The sequence below is a fragment of the Syngnathus acus genome, chromosome 17 (genome assembly GCF_901709675.1).
Source record: "Syngnathus acus chromosome 17, fSynAcu1.2, whole genome shotgun sequence".
In the NCBI taxonomy this organism is placed as follows: domain Eukaryota; kingdom Metazoa; phylum Chordata; class Actinopteri; order Syngnathiformes; family Syngnathidae; genus Syngnathus; species Syngnathus acus.
This window is the reverse complement of record NC_051102.1, coordinates 94,297-110,020: the sequence shown is the minus strand read 5'-3', so window position 1 is coordinate 110,020 and position 15,724 is coordinate 94,297. Positions and strand designations below refer to the sequence as shown.

Genomic DNA, 15,724 nt, shown 5'->3' with positions numbered 1-15,724 from the left:
CCTCTCCCGTCACTCTGGTTAGGTTGGCAAAGTAAAAAGCGCTCTTGGGTGCTTCAGAGTGCCGAGTTTATCACTGCACATGAAGAAATGACCACCTGCAACGTTTGGTTTATGTTTTATGAGCATTTTTAATTGTATTGCTTAGAGCGCATTTTCTGGACGAGCTGAGCATGTTTTCTAGTAAAAAGCGCTCTTGGGTGCTTCAGAGTGCCGAGTTTATCACGGCGCATGAAGAAATGACCACCTGCAACGTTTGGTTTATGTTTTATAAGCATTTTTAATTTTATTGCTTAAATCGTATTTTCTCGACGAGCTGAGCACGTTTTCTGGATGGTGGCTCTCCCGTCACTCTGGTTAGGTTGGCATAGTAAAAAGCGCTCTTGGGGGCTTGAGAGTGCCGAGTTTATCACTGCGCATGAAGAAATGACCACCTGCAACGTTTGGTTTATGTTTTATAAGCATTTTTAGTTTTATTGCTTAAATCGCATTTTCTCGACGAGCTGAGCACGTTTTCTGGATGGTGCCTCTCCCGTCACTCTGGTTAGGTTGGCAAAGTAAAAAGTGCTCTTGGGTGCTTCAGAGTGCCGAGTTTATCACTGCGCATGAAGAAATGACCACCTGCAACGTTTGGTTTATGTTTTATAAGCATTTTTAATTGTATTGCTTAGAGCGCATTTTCTCGACGAGCTGAGCACGTTTTCTAGTAAAAAGCGCTCTTGGGTGCTTCAGAGTGCCGAGTTTATCACTGCGCATGAAGAAATGACCATCAGAGAGAGTATATCTATGCATGTCGCCTTGATGTCTATTGTTATGCAAATGGTTTATTAGGTTATTAGATTAGGTTGGGATGGGGTGACCATTGGTCATTTTTGAGAAGACAAGCCAACGCATGAGCTCTGATCAGAGGAGTTGGAGTGCGTCAAAAGTTGTTTCGAGATGGTTAAAGGTAAGTCATGTTACTATTTTTACCGGTATAATAATAATAATAATAATAATAATGATACATTGAGGTTATCATATAAAACATGATGTAATGTGTATGTAATGTCATGCAGATATAATCGTATATGCTGATGTACATGCACCTTTTGACGACGACCTTAGTGGAGTTTATCTAACACAATCAGACTACGGTGAGTCAGCCGTTCATCTACGATAGTTAATATAAATGCTATTAGTTGGTGATTTATTTTTTAGGTATGTAACAGATCTCGTGGCCGCGGCCACTAGACAAAAAGAGCCGCCGACACAAGCTGGTTTTGAAACACAGACTCTAATGGACATCTCTGGACGTCATTTTGAAGCATCGAAGACGACAGAGCAATCAGAGTCACGTGATACCAACCAAATCACACCCCACGCCGACCGACAGGAAGTTGTCACGAGCATAGAGGCGGAACAGGAAGCATCCACAGACACAGAATTGGCGGACGCTTTATCTGTATACGAAGGCGTGAACCTTCCTCAAGATTCGATAAACAAAGTTAGAGGTATTCCTTCTTTTTTCTCTTTCTATGTTATCATTCGACTGGTTATTTTGCTGGTATTATAACGATTTAACAGCTTTTTTTAATATCTACCTCCAGTTAAGCGTCGTGACACAGGGCGACGACTTCAAAGAGTGAGAAAGAGCAGACGTACAGCCTTCTACAACACGCGGCATTCAACCACCAGGGGGCCTGAATCGACATGCGAGACTCATCACCACAAGACTGCAAGGCGTCCTGTAAAATGCTGTGGTAATTGTATCTACAAAAGTCGGTTACAAGAATGTTTTAAGGTAATACGTATTCTGACAGATTTGGCCGAATCAAGATAGGTCAGATTTTTTTACTACACTGTGTTGTTTCTATTGTGATTTTCATAAAAAGAAATACAATGGAGCATCATAACCTTACGTCAGCAGAGTCGGATTTCTTAGCAAACATTGACGAATTAGATTTGCAGCCACCTTGTGAAACAGACCAAAGAAGTGATACACCTGAGCTAGATTTGTCAAACATTAACAATGATTTGCCGTCAACCGAAGCGTCTACAAGCCAAATATCAGATTTGCTCAACATTGTGAACAATGCCTTGTTGGAGGGGGGAGACACAGACAGTCCTGATATTCTTGCACACTTGCAAGTTGTCGTAGATGAGCTAAACATTCAAAGTCAGAATGAAGGTAGACAAAGTCCTACACTGATCCCGTCACAATTGCTAAACATGATTGCAGAATTAAATAACCAAGCTAACGATAGCAGCGGTCGTAGCAGTCCTGATATTCTTGCTCAACTGCTGAACATGATCCAAAATCTAAATACGCAGCCTCTGATTGACCCATTGACCGTTAAGCCTGTCGATTCAGCGCCGGTTGTTATTGATGACAGCACACCCGTATTTCAACACCATTGTGACAATGCTTCTGTAATAACTGTTGACACTCCACCGCCATTTCAGCCTAACAACTGCTCTGTTATAATTGATCACGAGATAGATGTTATTGATGACAGCGCACCAGCGTTTCAACACATACCCCACCAATCTAACAACAGTTCTGCAATAACTGATCAGCGCGGCGGTTCTGTTGTATTAAATAGACCGCATTTCAATAATATTGAGGTAAGGCGGCATTTAAATATACCATCAGAAACGAGCATCAATGATTTTGCAACCTTTTACCTCCAGATTGAGGAAAAAATAGATGACGTCTTGCGAGAGGTTGATGCGCGAACACAGCCAGGTGACGTGATTCAAGCTGAGTTAGTGGCTGGAAATGATAGGGCTCACATTTACCAGCAAAAGAGCGACATAAACTCTATCAGAGATAATGTATCGGCTCTACTTGAACGTCTAGCTCAATCTAATGTAGAGCTTTTGGCTGATGAGAGCTTAGACTTAGACTTAGACTTAGACAAACTTTATTGTCATTTTGTCAACACTAGGTGTACACAAAACGAAATTTCGTTGCATACGGCTTTCAACAATGTAGTGGTATTTCGGCTGGTTAAAAAGTGACATTCTATATAAAAATATGAAATAAGATAATTATAAAGTACAAAGTGCAGCAGTGATAAAGTATGTAAACAGTGCAGGAGACAAAAGCAGTATTTACAAGTGTGCAGAGGAATGCTACGTTTGAATGTTCAACAGTCTGACGACAGCAGGGAAAAAACTATTGCAGAACCTGGTGGACCTGCAGCGGATGCTGCGAAACCTCTTCCCAGAGGGCAGCAGGGAGAACAGTCCATGGTGGGGGTGTGATGGGTCACTGATAATATTACGGGCTCGGGACACGCAGCGCTGGGATGACAAGTCCTGAATGGAGGGAAGAGGAGCCCCGATGATCCTCTCTGCTGTCCTCACCACTCTCCTCAGGTTCTTCCAATCGGAGGCGCTGCAACCTCCACACCACACCGAGAGACAGCTTGTCAGAATGCTCTCTATGGTGCTTCGGTAGAACGTCCTCATGATGGGTGGGGGCAGGTGGGCTCTCCTCATCCTCCGCAGGAAGTACAAGCGCTTCTGTGCCCTCTTGACCAGTGTTGTGGTGTTCACAGACCAGGTGAGGTCGTCTATGATGTGGACTCCCAGGAATTTAGTGCTGCTGACCACCTCCACAGCTGAGCTGTTGATGATCAGTGGAGCGTGGTGAGGCTGGTTCTTCCTGAAGTCGACGATGATCTCCTTCGTCTTCTCCACATTCAGGATCAGGCTATTTTCTCTGCACCAGCCCACCAACTGCTCCACCTCCTCTCTGTAGTCCAGGTCGTTGTTGTCCCTGATGAGGCCCACCACCGTTGTGTCGTCTGCAAACTTCACGATGTGATTGGTGGTGAACCTGGGGGCGCAGTCGTGTGTCATCAGGGTGAACAGCAGGGGGCTCAGGACGCAGCCCTGAGGGGAGCCTGTGCTGAGGGTGATGACATCTGAGGTGTTCTGTCCGACCCTGACTGACTGAGGTCTGTTGGTGAGGAAGTCTAGCAGCCAGTTCCGAAGGGGGGTGCTGAAGCCCAGGTGTTCCAGTTTTTCCACCAGATGTTGTGGAATGATGGTGTTAAACGCTGAGCTGAAGTCCAGGAACAGCAACCGCACGTGGGTGTTCCTCTCCTCCAGGTGAGCCAGGCTCAGGTGAAGAACGGAGGAGATGGCATCCTCAGTAGAGCGGTTCTGCCGGTAGGCAAACTGGAACGGATCGAATGTTGGGGGGAGTCTGGAGACGATGTGTTCTTTGAGCAGCCTTTCGAAGCACTTCATCATGATGGGAGTCAGTGCCACAGGTCTGTAGTCATTCAATGAGGTGATTTGAGGTTTCTTCGGCACCGGAATGATGGAGGCAGCCTTGAAGCATACTGGCACTTTGGCTTGGTCCAGCGAGATGTTAAAAATGTCTGTGATGACACCAGCCAGCTGGCCTGCACATTCCTTGAACACCCGCCCAGGCATGTTGTCGGGGCCTGGGGCCTTACGTGGGTTGACTCTTCTCAGAGTCTTCCACACGTCGGCTGAGTCAAGGCAGAGGGCCTCCTCTTCCTGGTGGGGAACAGTTTTAACTGCAGGAGTGCTGTTTAGTGCCTCAAAACGCCCAAAGAAGTTATTTAGACCATTTAGGAAGTCAGCATCAACCTCACCCACCGGGGGGGAGGGTAAGTTGTAGTCCGTGATCGCCCGTATGCCTTGCCACATACTCCTGGTGTTATTGGCGTCGTGGAAAAAATCCTGAATTTTTCGACTGTGGCTTCGCTTCGCTAGCCTGATGGCACGGTTCAAGTTGGCTCTCGCTGTCCTCAGTGCCTCCTTGTCGCCAGACTTGAAGGCTGAGTTCCGTGCCCGTAGCGTATGACGTACCTCCTCAGTCATCCAGGGTCGTTGGTTGGCTCGGGTGATGATGTTCTTAGTGGTGCTGACGTCCTCGGAGCATTTGTTGATGTAGGCTGACACAGTCATGGCGTACTCATCAATGTCGATCTGATTGTCATATGTTGCTGCTGATTTGAACATGTCCCAGTCAGAGCACTCAAAGCAGTCCTGGAGTGCCTCCATGGCCCCCTCAGACCACACCCTCACCTGCTTCACTGTGGGTTTTGCTCTGATCAGCAGGGGCCTGTATGCAGGGACTAGCATAACAGATAGGTGGTCTGAAGAGCCGAGGTGGGGGCGGGGGGCTGCTCTGAATGCATCCTTTATATTGGTGTAAACCAAGTCCAGAGTGTTCTCTCCCCGAGTTGGAAAATCCACGTGTTGGTAAAAATGAGGGAGAATAGTCTTCATGTTAGCCTGGTTAAAGTCCCCAGCAATGATGAAAACACCCTCTGTGTGCGTGGATTGCAGCTCACTGATTGTCCGATAGAGAACACTCACATACACGGCCGTGATGCTAACAACAGTAAACTCTCTGGGCAGGTAGAAGGGTCTGCAGTTAACAGTCAAAAGCTCGATGTCCGAAGAGCAGAAGCTGGCGACAGATCTAGCATTTTTGCACCAGTTGTTGTTGATGTAGAGACACAGCCCACCTCCTCGGGATTTACCGCTTAGCTCGCTGTTTCTGTCGGCGCGGAATGTAGCGAGCCCCTGCAGGCTAACGGCGTTGTCCGGTATTGATGAGTTCAGCCATGTCTCCGTCAGGATGAGAGCGCAGCAGTTTCTAACTTCCCTCTTTGAAGAGAGTTCCAGTTGTAGATGGACCATTTTATTATCCAGTGAGCGGACGTTGGAGAGGAAGATGGATGGAAGCGGCGGTTTGTAGGGGTTAGCTTTAAGCTTAGCCGTTAGCCCACCTCGACAGCCGCGCTTTCGCCGCCGGTCACACCGCCTACGCTTACTCCTCCTCCGGCGTGTGCTGCCCGGCGAGCCCGCTGCATCGTGAGCTTCTGGGGCTAGCGCCCTAAGCACTCCGAGGCTACGTAAACAGACTAGGGTAGTTGTGGCTACGAGTCCGAAAACACTTGATGACCGTACCTCCAGCAGGCGCTGGCGATCATACACTAATCTACTGGATGGATAAACTAAACTTTGTGTTGTTTGTAGTGTCCTAGGCGACATATTTTGTGAAAATACTTGTCGGTTGTTGAGAGCTGTAGCGGCCGCGGCCAACTGGGGCGCCGCCATCTTGGATATTTTATTTCATCTTTCAAGTGTTCACTCCTTAAGCTTAGAGCTTATTGTTCAAATAGTCACCCCATTGCGTGGTGGAATGCGTCGCCGATTGGTGAACAGTACCAACAAAGAAATTTTGAGGCTGAAAAAACGACACTTACTGTTAGGTCTAAACTACTTAGTAAATTAACTCACAATGATAATAAGTAACTTGTCCTAACCACTTAAACAAACATTGAGTAAAAATGGGATAACTTGCATGCAACTACTTCAAACAAAGAAAACCAGTTCTGACCAACAACAATCTATGAACCAAACCTACAGTAAAAGAACGAAGTTCTTTGACCCAAATAAGAACACTTCGCCTATGCAAATAAGCTCTGCTCATTGTTGGTGAAGGCCTCTTACAGGAACAAAACACACACATAATAAAAGGACATATGGCTGCCAGGGATCAAAAGACATCCCTGACACAAAGAGGAAAAACCTAGATAAAAGGAAAGTCATAAGATGTAAAGACAAGGCCGCCAGGTGTGGCAGGCCAACGCTTTACATAAATTATTATACAAAACACTTACACATACCTCGTAATAAGGACAACAATCTATGCTTTGCTCTCTCACTAACCTATCTGCTAAATGACACACTAACAACAAAACAGGCCACAAGGCAGGCACGGCTTTTACATGAGAGTGTGGGGTTGAATTGTCAAACACCTGTGAGTCTGAGCGATATACATAAATTTGAAAAAGTTCTCAGACGGAAAATAACTGTAATGTACCGAAAAGAAGACAGCCGCCCCATGACTTGTTTCGACACACATTATCCCAAAACAGACGAAGTCAATTTATTCGTCTTACACCTCGAGGACCATTACTACGGCGTGAAAGCTATAGAGGCGTTTGTAGGGCACGCTTTTTTTTTGCAGATTCTGCTACAGGGGCCATGAAAATTGGCGCTTCCATCACTGTGAGGGACACTGTAACATTTGTCTCGATCCTCGTTGTAAACAACGGCGATTTAAACATGTTATCTGCCCCGACTGTAACAAAACTTGTCGTAATGAGGAATGCTTTGCCAAACATAAAGTGTTTCGAGCGACGAATCGTGTGAGCAACTGCACATCATACAAAAAATGCTTGCAGTGTGGTCTCCAATATTATGTGAACGCTGATGGTACCGGTGCTAAACATCGCTGCCCTGTTAAAAGATGCGCAGTGTGTGGTGAAATCTTAAATCAAGGTGATGATGCCTTGCTGAACCCGCACATGTGCTACATACAACCCATCAAGCCTCAACCACCTTGCAAAAATGTAGTCTACTACGATTTCGAAACCTATGTAGATGCAGATGGTTTACACAAACCCTTTCTTATCTGCTGTAAATCAAATAGACTGGCGAAACAGTGGTTTGGCACAGACTGTGTTGACAAATTTCTCAAATTGTTTCGAAACCCCCGGTTTAAACAAACGACATTTGTTGCACATAATGCGAGAGGCTTTGATTCATACATCTTGATAAGGAGAATGCTTGAATTAGGTATCAAACTTGACATTCTGATGCAGGGGAGCAAAGTTCTATCATTTGTCGATTTAGACACAAAATCTCGTTACATAGACTTGCTGTGATTCTTAATGATGTCGTTAAGTGCGATGCCTAAGGCCCTGGGGTTTGAAGACAAATCAAATAATAATAATTCATTCAATTTATATAGCGCTTTTCAATAACCCAAAGTCGCTTTTACATGGAACAAAAAAGAGTGGAGGGGGGGGGGAGACAATAGGTTATAGTTAACAAGACATCGGTCAGCAGTGCGAAGGAGATGGATGGAGGAGCAGGAGGGGCGGGAGCGGAGGTTGTTGAGGTTGCCAGTACGGGAGGTGGGGGTGACGGGGGGTTGGCAGTCCAAAAAGAGGAGATGGGTGAGCCATCGGGGAAATGCTGGTCAGATGTAGCGGCGACGGCGAAGGATCCCAGCCCCGTGTGGAAGCAGCAGTGGACCAGGTGGTGATGCCGGTCGACCTCGACTGCACCCGCTCGAACGGCAGGCCCCAACGCACCACGGCGGCACATAGCAGAGCCACAGTTGGCGAGCCCGCAGGGAGTGGAGCCCGTCCCCCAAGGACGCCGGACGGAAGGCCAGAGAGCCGGGCCAGAACTGCCGTCGAGTCCACAGCTGGCGGCCACAGGCTCCGAGTCGGGAGGCAGGAGGGTCCGGTGGTGGTTTTGGCCAGTTGGCTGTTGGCTAGCTGGCTAACGTAGTTGGTAGTCCGAGGGAGAGGAAACAGATAGGTGAGAGCGGAGCTGCGGGGATGCGAGGTGGACGAAAGACAACACGAGAAAAATAAAAGAGACGGGTGCACTGAAAACGGGAAAACGAAAAACAAGTAACGGACACGGTCCGGGACAGAAGCGGCAGCCAACAAATTTGACGCCAGCGTGCTCTAACCCGGAAGACAACAGATGGTGGGGGAGGAGATGGGTGTTTTCCACATAAATTCAGCTCTTTAGAACATCTAAACTACATAGGGTGTCACCCTGACCCTACGTACTACGATATGGAACGAATGTCACCCTCTCAACGAGCTAAGTTTGATGAATGGTATGTCAAAGAAGCTAGTGGTGTGTTTGATTTTGCTAAACAGGCGATAGCCTACTGCGAGAATGATGTTGACCTGCTAATGCAAGGGTGTGAGAAATTCAGGAGCGAGTTTTTTGAGGCCACCGGAACAGACCCCTTCAACGCTGTGACAATAGCCTCCGCGTGCATGAAAGTTTTTCGCACTAATTTCCTAACCCCTCAAACACTAGCCATTACGCCTTCAGACAACTACATGCGTCAGTACAAAGCTTTCTCACATGATTCTATTCAATACCTGCAATGGGTCATGCATAGCCAAAATATCCACATTAGGCATGCATTGAACGGGGGAGTGGTTAAGATAGATAACTACACAGTAGACGGGTATTCTGAAATCGGGGGCATGAAAATAGCTTTTGAGTATTTTGGTTGTTATCACCACGGCTGCGCAGAATGTTACAACCTCTCGAATATATGTCCTACAACAAAACGGCCCTTTCAGGAGAGGTTTGACAACACCCAAAAGAAAATTCAGGAACTGCAGCTTAAACAGGATGTGCACCTTGTAATTATGTGGGAGCATGAATGGCTGCAAATGAAAAAATTGAACATAGAGGTTAAGGAATTCATGAAAAAAAACAAATTCCCTACACCGCTCAAGCCGAGGCAGGCTCTTTTCGGTGGTCGAACAAACACATTTGTTTTAAGATACACGGCAGAGGCTGACGAGAGGGTGTTGTACGTTGATGTGACATCATTATATCCTTACATTAATAGTACAGGCTTCTACCCTATTGGTCATCCAACGATTATCCACGGTGATTTTAAAGACCCAAGACTGTATTTCGGCTTCATCAGCGCCACCGTCAATCCGCCCCGTGGTTTGTATTTTCCTGTTTTACCCTTCAAAACAGGTAAAGGTAAACTCGTCTTCACACTGTGTCGTACATGAGCATAACAACCAGCAGACAGCTTGTACGCATAGTGATGAGCAAAGATCGTTAACAGGTGTTTGGACAACCCCTGAATTTGTTAAGGCCCTTGATCTTGGCTGCACAGTTGCAGATATTACAGAAGTATGGCATTACACAAGAGCGAGCGACACAATTTTCCGTGATTACATGCGAACATTTCTAAAAGGTAAACAGGAATCTTCAGGTTATCCAGCGCATGCGGTCAATCAGGCTGATAGAGAAAATTACATACAAGGTTACGCGATTCATCAGGGTATGCGATTTAAGCAATAAAATTAAAAATGCTTATAAAACATAAACCAAACGTTGGAGGTGGTCATTTCTTCATGCGCTGTGATAAAATCGGCACTCTAAAGCACCCAAGAGCGCTTTTTACTAGAAAACGTGCTCAGCTCGTCGAGAAAATGCGATCTAAGCAACAAAATTAAAAATGCTTATAAAACATAAACCAAACGTTGCAGGTGGTCATTTCTTCATGCGCAGTGATAAACTCGGCACTCTGAAGCACCCAAGAGCCATTTTTACTATGCCAACCTAACCAGAGTGACGGGAGAGGCACCATCCAGAAAACGTGCTCAGCTCGTCGAGAAAATGCGATTTAAGCAATAAAATTAAAAATGCTTATAAAACATAAACCAAACGTTGCAGGTGGTCATTTCTTCATGCGCAGTGATAAACTCGGCACTCTGAAGCACCCAAGAGCGCTTTTTACTAGAAAACGTGCTCAGCTCGCCGAGAAAATGCGATCTAAGCAATAAAATTAAAAATGCTTATAAAACATAAACCAAACGTTGCAGGTGGTCATTTATTCATGCACAGTGATAAACTCGGCACTCTGAAGCCCCCAAGAGCGCTTTTTACTATGCCAACCTAACCAGAGTGACGGGAGAGGCACCATCCAGAAAACGTGCTCAGCTCGTCGAGAAAATGCGATTTAAGCAATAAAATTAAAAATGCTTATAAAACATAAACCAAACGTTGCAGGTGGTCATTTCTTCATGCGCAGTGATGAACTCGGAACTCTGAAGCACCCAAGAGCGCTTTTTACTAGAAAACGTGCTCAGCTCGCCGAGAAAATGCGATCTAAGCAATAAAATTAAAAATGCTTATAAAACATAAACCAAACGTTGCAGGTGGTCATTTATTCATGCGCAGTGATAAACTCGGCACTCTGAAGCCCCCAAGAGCGCTTTTTACTATGCCAACCTAACCAGAGTGACGGGAGAGGCACCATCCAGAAAACGTGCTCAGCTCGTCGAGAAAATGCGATTTAAGCAATAAAATTAAAAATGCTTATAAAACATAAACCAAACGTTGCAGGTGGTCATTTCTTCATGCGCAGTGATGAACTCGGAACTCTGAAGCACCCAAGAGCGCTTTTTACTAGAAAACGTGCTCAGCTCGCCGAGAAAATGCGATCTAAGCAATAAAATTAAAAATGCTTATAAAACATAAACCAAACGTTGCAGGTGGTCATTTATTCATGCGCAGTGATAAACTCGGCACTCTGAAGCCCCCAAGAGCGCTTTTTACTATGCCAACCTAACCAGAGTGACGGGAGAGGCACCATCCAGAAAACGTGCTCAGCTCGTCGAGAAAATGCGATTTAAGCAATAAAATTAAAAATGCTTATAAAACATAAACCAAACGTTGCAGGTGGTCATTTCTTCATGCGCAGTGATAAACTCGGAACTCTGAAGCACCCAAGAGCGCTTTTTACTATGCCAACCTAACCAGAGTGACGGGAGAGCCACCATCCAGAAAACGTGCTCAGATCATCGAGAAAATGCGATTTAAGCAATAAAATTAAAAATGCTTATAAAACATAAACCAAATGTTGCAGGTGGTCATTTCTTCATGCGCAGTGATAAACCCGGCACTCTGAAGCACCCAAGAGCGCTTTTTACTATGCCAACCTAACCAGAGTGACGTGAGGCGACCGGGCGCGGACGCTAACTCACGCCCGGCAAGAGCGCTCGGAAGGCGGATAGGCTTTCACGGAAGGCCCGCCAGCCGGTCCGCGGGCCAAATAGGGTTCCATAAGGGACCGGGCGCGGAGGCTAACCCACGCACTCAACTCGGCACTTTGAAGCACCCAAGAGCGCTTTTTACGATGCCAACCTAACCAGAGTGACGGGAGAGCCACCATCCAGAAAACGTGCTCAGCTCGTCGAGAAAATGCGATTTAAGCAATAAAATAAAAAATGCTTATAAAACATAAACCAAACGTTGCAGGTGGTCATTTCTTCATGCGCAGTGATAAACTCGGCACTCTGAAGCACCCAAGAGCGCTTTTTACTATGCCAATGAGGTAAATTTTGGATTCTATGCGTCTCTGTATGTCACCTTAAATGGTGACCTAGCTGCAGTGAGGAGACCATAAGCTATTTTTGCGGTACAGAGAAGCTCTAGTTTCAGTAATGTGTAGGTACTTAGAATATGGAAGGGCCATTCGTCCGTGACCAGGAAGACCTTTGTCCATGCCCTTTTAAGGGCATCGGAAGTAACCAGTAGAGTGAGACTCGGACCGCAGCTGTTGTCTTACGAGGTACAAATGATGGGGGAGAACAGATAGAGAGAGGGAAGAAGGGCAAGAGCAAGAAGCGCGAGGGCTTTTTTGGGGCGAACATCTTTGCTGTCGAGAGCTGAAACATCTTTGCTCTTGGGGCCACTCAAACTTTTGGAGAGACATCACTCTGACATCGGTTGAATAAAATCTTTTCCCAATCAGCCGTGTGTCACCGAAGTGCTTCCTTACCCGGGCCAACCGAGTGTTTTTTTGGAGACCAGCGAAGCATCAAAGATCATTCACCACATTTTTGGCGTCACGAACAGGATTCGTCCAGCGGCCGGCCAGCGGCTGTCATTGAGGTGAGATGCTTCGCCCACAGTTGACGCGACATGCTCGATTCTTGGAAAGGGGGGGGGGGTTGGCCCCTTGAGGGGGGCAGTTATAAATGAATCTGATGTGGCCATGAGCTGTTCCGGGAGTAAGTTGTCTCTCCTAGTCAAAAGTCGTCATAATTCGACTTTTGAAGGGGAAGTGGCCCCCAAATAGAAACAGCAAAGGAAAAGGAAAATAAAAATAGAAAAATAGATAAAAAATAACAAATAAAAAGTGAACAGTAACTTAAAACTTAATGGGGAATGTGCACAGCGGAGTGAGTGACATGTCTGGTGAGAATGATGAATGATGACAAAGAAACGTGACGGGACAGGATGTCTTGGGACATCGCTGTTGGCCGTCACAATAAAAGAATAGCAGAAAGTCCCATAAAACGTGGACTTGAGTTTGGCGACAGATCCGATGGAGGATAGAAATTTTAGCTGTGTGAATGAGGCGAAAACACAGATACGATTGAACACTGTTGCGACAGGAAACGACCCGCCCCAGATGTAGTTCCTGGAAGAGCCGAGACACTGCAGTCGCACCCAGTGGCCGTACGGGCCAAGTGCGCACTTGTTGAGATGTTCGGTGGCCGGGTTAGTCGAACGAAAAAGGGAGGCTTGCGCTGACCGCGTTTGGCAAATAGGAAAAGTGCGCAGCCTTGGCATCCGTAACTGTGAGCATGAATGTGGAAGTGACCCGGTCAGACCCGTTAAGGGTGCCGAAGTGGTCCGGCCAGGCCCGGTTAGGCCGCCGAGATCCGGTCAGACCCTTTTTTAAGGGTGCCGAGGAAAAGGAAACGCGCGTAAGCCACGTCGTTTGGAAACGGATCGAATTAGAAGTGTTTGTGGGTTACAAGGTTCCTCGATTTAAACGCTGGTGCAAGAAAATTACAGGTAAACCCGGTGGGCTGTCAGTTTTCGAATACCGAGGCAGCTGGTACGTTTTTGCGACAACGGTCCGATCCCGATTTGTCGAGGCGTACTGTAATAGCATGCACGTCTGTCAAAGTTCGATAAATTTGAGCCTGCGACAAAACCGCTATTGGACGAAGGTGCTGTGCGGCTCCTGTGTGAAAATGGAAAACGTGGAAAAGAGGCCTCTGGGGGGTTTAATATTGGTATACCATGTGAGAAAAGTAATTTATGTGCACACTTAAGTTAAATTCTGCAGAATAAAGGGAAAATATACAGCGCTATTAGAAACGAAACGAAACAAAACAAAAGTTAAGTAAGACGTGCGTATTTGTCAGTGCATCTGCTCTGATGACAGTTAAAATGACCAAACTGCTCAGCAGCAGTTGGAAAGAAGCAAAATGTGGAAATGGATTCGAATCTCGTTGTATGTCTTCTGTCTCCTGTGTAATCTTTGTGAACTCTGTCAGCTTAATGTTGTCTGTTTGAGCTTGCGGCAAAGGGACGCTTGAAGTGTGTGTGGGGCCCCGTAAGTAAGTGTGTGTGTGTGTGTGTGTGTGTGTGCGTGCGTGCGTGCGTGCGTGTGTGCGTGTGTGTGTGTGTGTGCGTGCTCGTGACTGTGTGCGTATGTGGAAGTGAGACTGGGCTCCTCTCGGGCGCGTGGCCAATTGCGGGGTTCGGGCAGGTGGCCGGCGCAGTGGGCGCGGCAGGGTGGCCAACCTGTACCTGCCCACTGTGTTTCAAGGCTGGACCCTCCCCGCTCAGGTGACGCGCGCGGGGCTGGAGTTGTGCCCATTTTAGGGGCCTGCGCGGCCAGCAGCGAAAGGAACTATGACAAAATGATGGAAGAAGGAATGCTGAAGGAGCAAAAGAATGCCTGACCAACTGGAGAAATAGGAGCATGCGTGTGTTAACCAATACGACACCAATATAGATGTATCTAAAGAAAAACATGCTGGGACGACAGCAAGCGGTGGCAGAAGAGTGTGGCCCCCTCGTAAATAATGGGGGACCCCACTAAGGCCAGCTGACGCTCCTTTTAGCATTCTGAGAGGAATGGGAAATTGGATCTGAAGAAAAGCTCAACTTATTAATTTAAATTGCTGAAAGGATGGCAAAATTTTAAAACAAATTATTGATACTCGTTTTTCGGGGCTCTCCTCAATACTTCTGATTTTCTAGTTACATAAAAAACCTGAGACGGTGGATACATCCGTTGTCTCCAGGAGGACATAGAGACACAGCATGAACTTAGAATTAATGTTTAACAGCCGTCTAACAGGTGGAGTAGGAGCATGCGAGGGCTAACCACTACAACACAAATATAGGTGATTTGAGTGTCTAAAGAAAACTCAACCGGTCAACACTAATTTATGAGAGCAAGAGAGGTATCAAGTGAGGGCCACAGCGGCAGCTGGAATTAAAGGAATTCTCTGGATTTAGACATAGGACTGAATTGTATGCACAGAGAGCCTGCTCGTAAATTGCGTTGGCCCGACAAGGCTGACCAGTGCACACTGTAACAAGACTCACAGGTCAAAAGCAGTAAGACCAAAATAGAGGAGGAGATGCCAACGAGGAGAGATTGGATTTGGTAGTAATCTGTTGGTTCTTTGAATACTCTTGTAAAAGTATGCTCAGTACAAATAAATTAGCGATAGGAGCAATTTAGAGGTTCAAAAGTAAGAAATTCAAATGAAAATCACATTCTAGATAACGAATAATGGAGCCTAACTGGAGCATGGGAAAAGTGAACAGCTGAGAAATGGCCTTCGATGTAGTGGCAGAGAATTAAAAATTCAAGATAGTCCAGTAATATTGGTAAGTGAGCATAACTCCAATAATACTGAGGTCAAAACAAAGATGATGCTATGTTTGGAACATGACTTAATTATGAATAATGTACATTCTGTACGCAAAATTGGGAAACTTTATCGGAAATTAATGGCTAATTGGAAGACGATATTTTAAGTTTGGTTTCCCAGTCTGTCTTTTCCAGTATCCAGCAGTGACCCTGAAACTCGATCCCGAGACTCCACCGACAGCTGAGAACAACAAGAAAACGGTGCATGGCTCTGAGGCACCTTTGACCTTTTGCAAGAGCAAAGAAGGACTATATTTGTGCTTGGGGGGAGCACAACGCTCCGGAGGAAAACGACATCCTCTGAGGCGAGTACAAAGAGTGAAAGAACTTCCAAGATGAGAATGGACTCAGTTGAAAATTGACTCATCCGAGAGTGAGGAATGAGTTTGCTCTGAGGCTACAACTAAAGACAACAATTTGAGACCT

The 15,724-nt window shown here is 46.2% G+C and overlaps 1 long non-coding RNA gene across 1 annotated transcript; it reads left to right on the top strand.

Moving 5' to 3' along the window:
* The first annotated feature begins 856 nt into the window (after positions 1–856).
* Positions 857–1,672, top strand: LOC119137130. The gene is made up of 3 exons (XR_005100869.1): positions 857–1,133; positions 1,209–1,490; positions 1,587–1,672. It is a non-coding gene; the product is annotated as an uncharacterized LOC119137130 (long non-coding RNA).
* Positions 1,673–15,724: the final 14,052 nt, after the last annotated feature.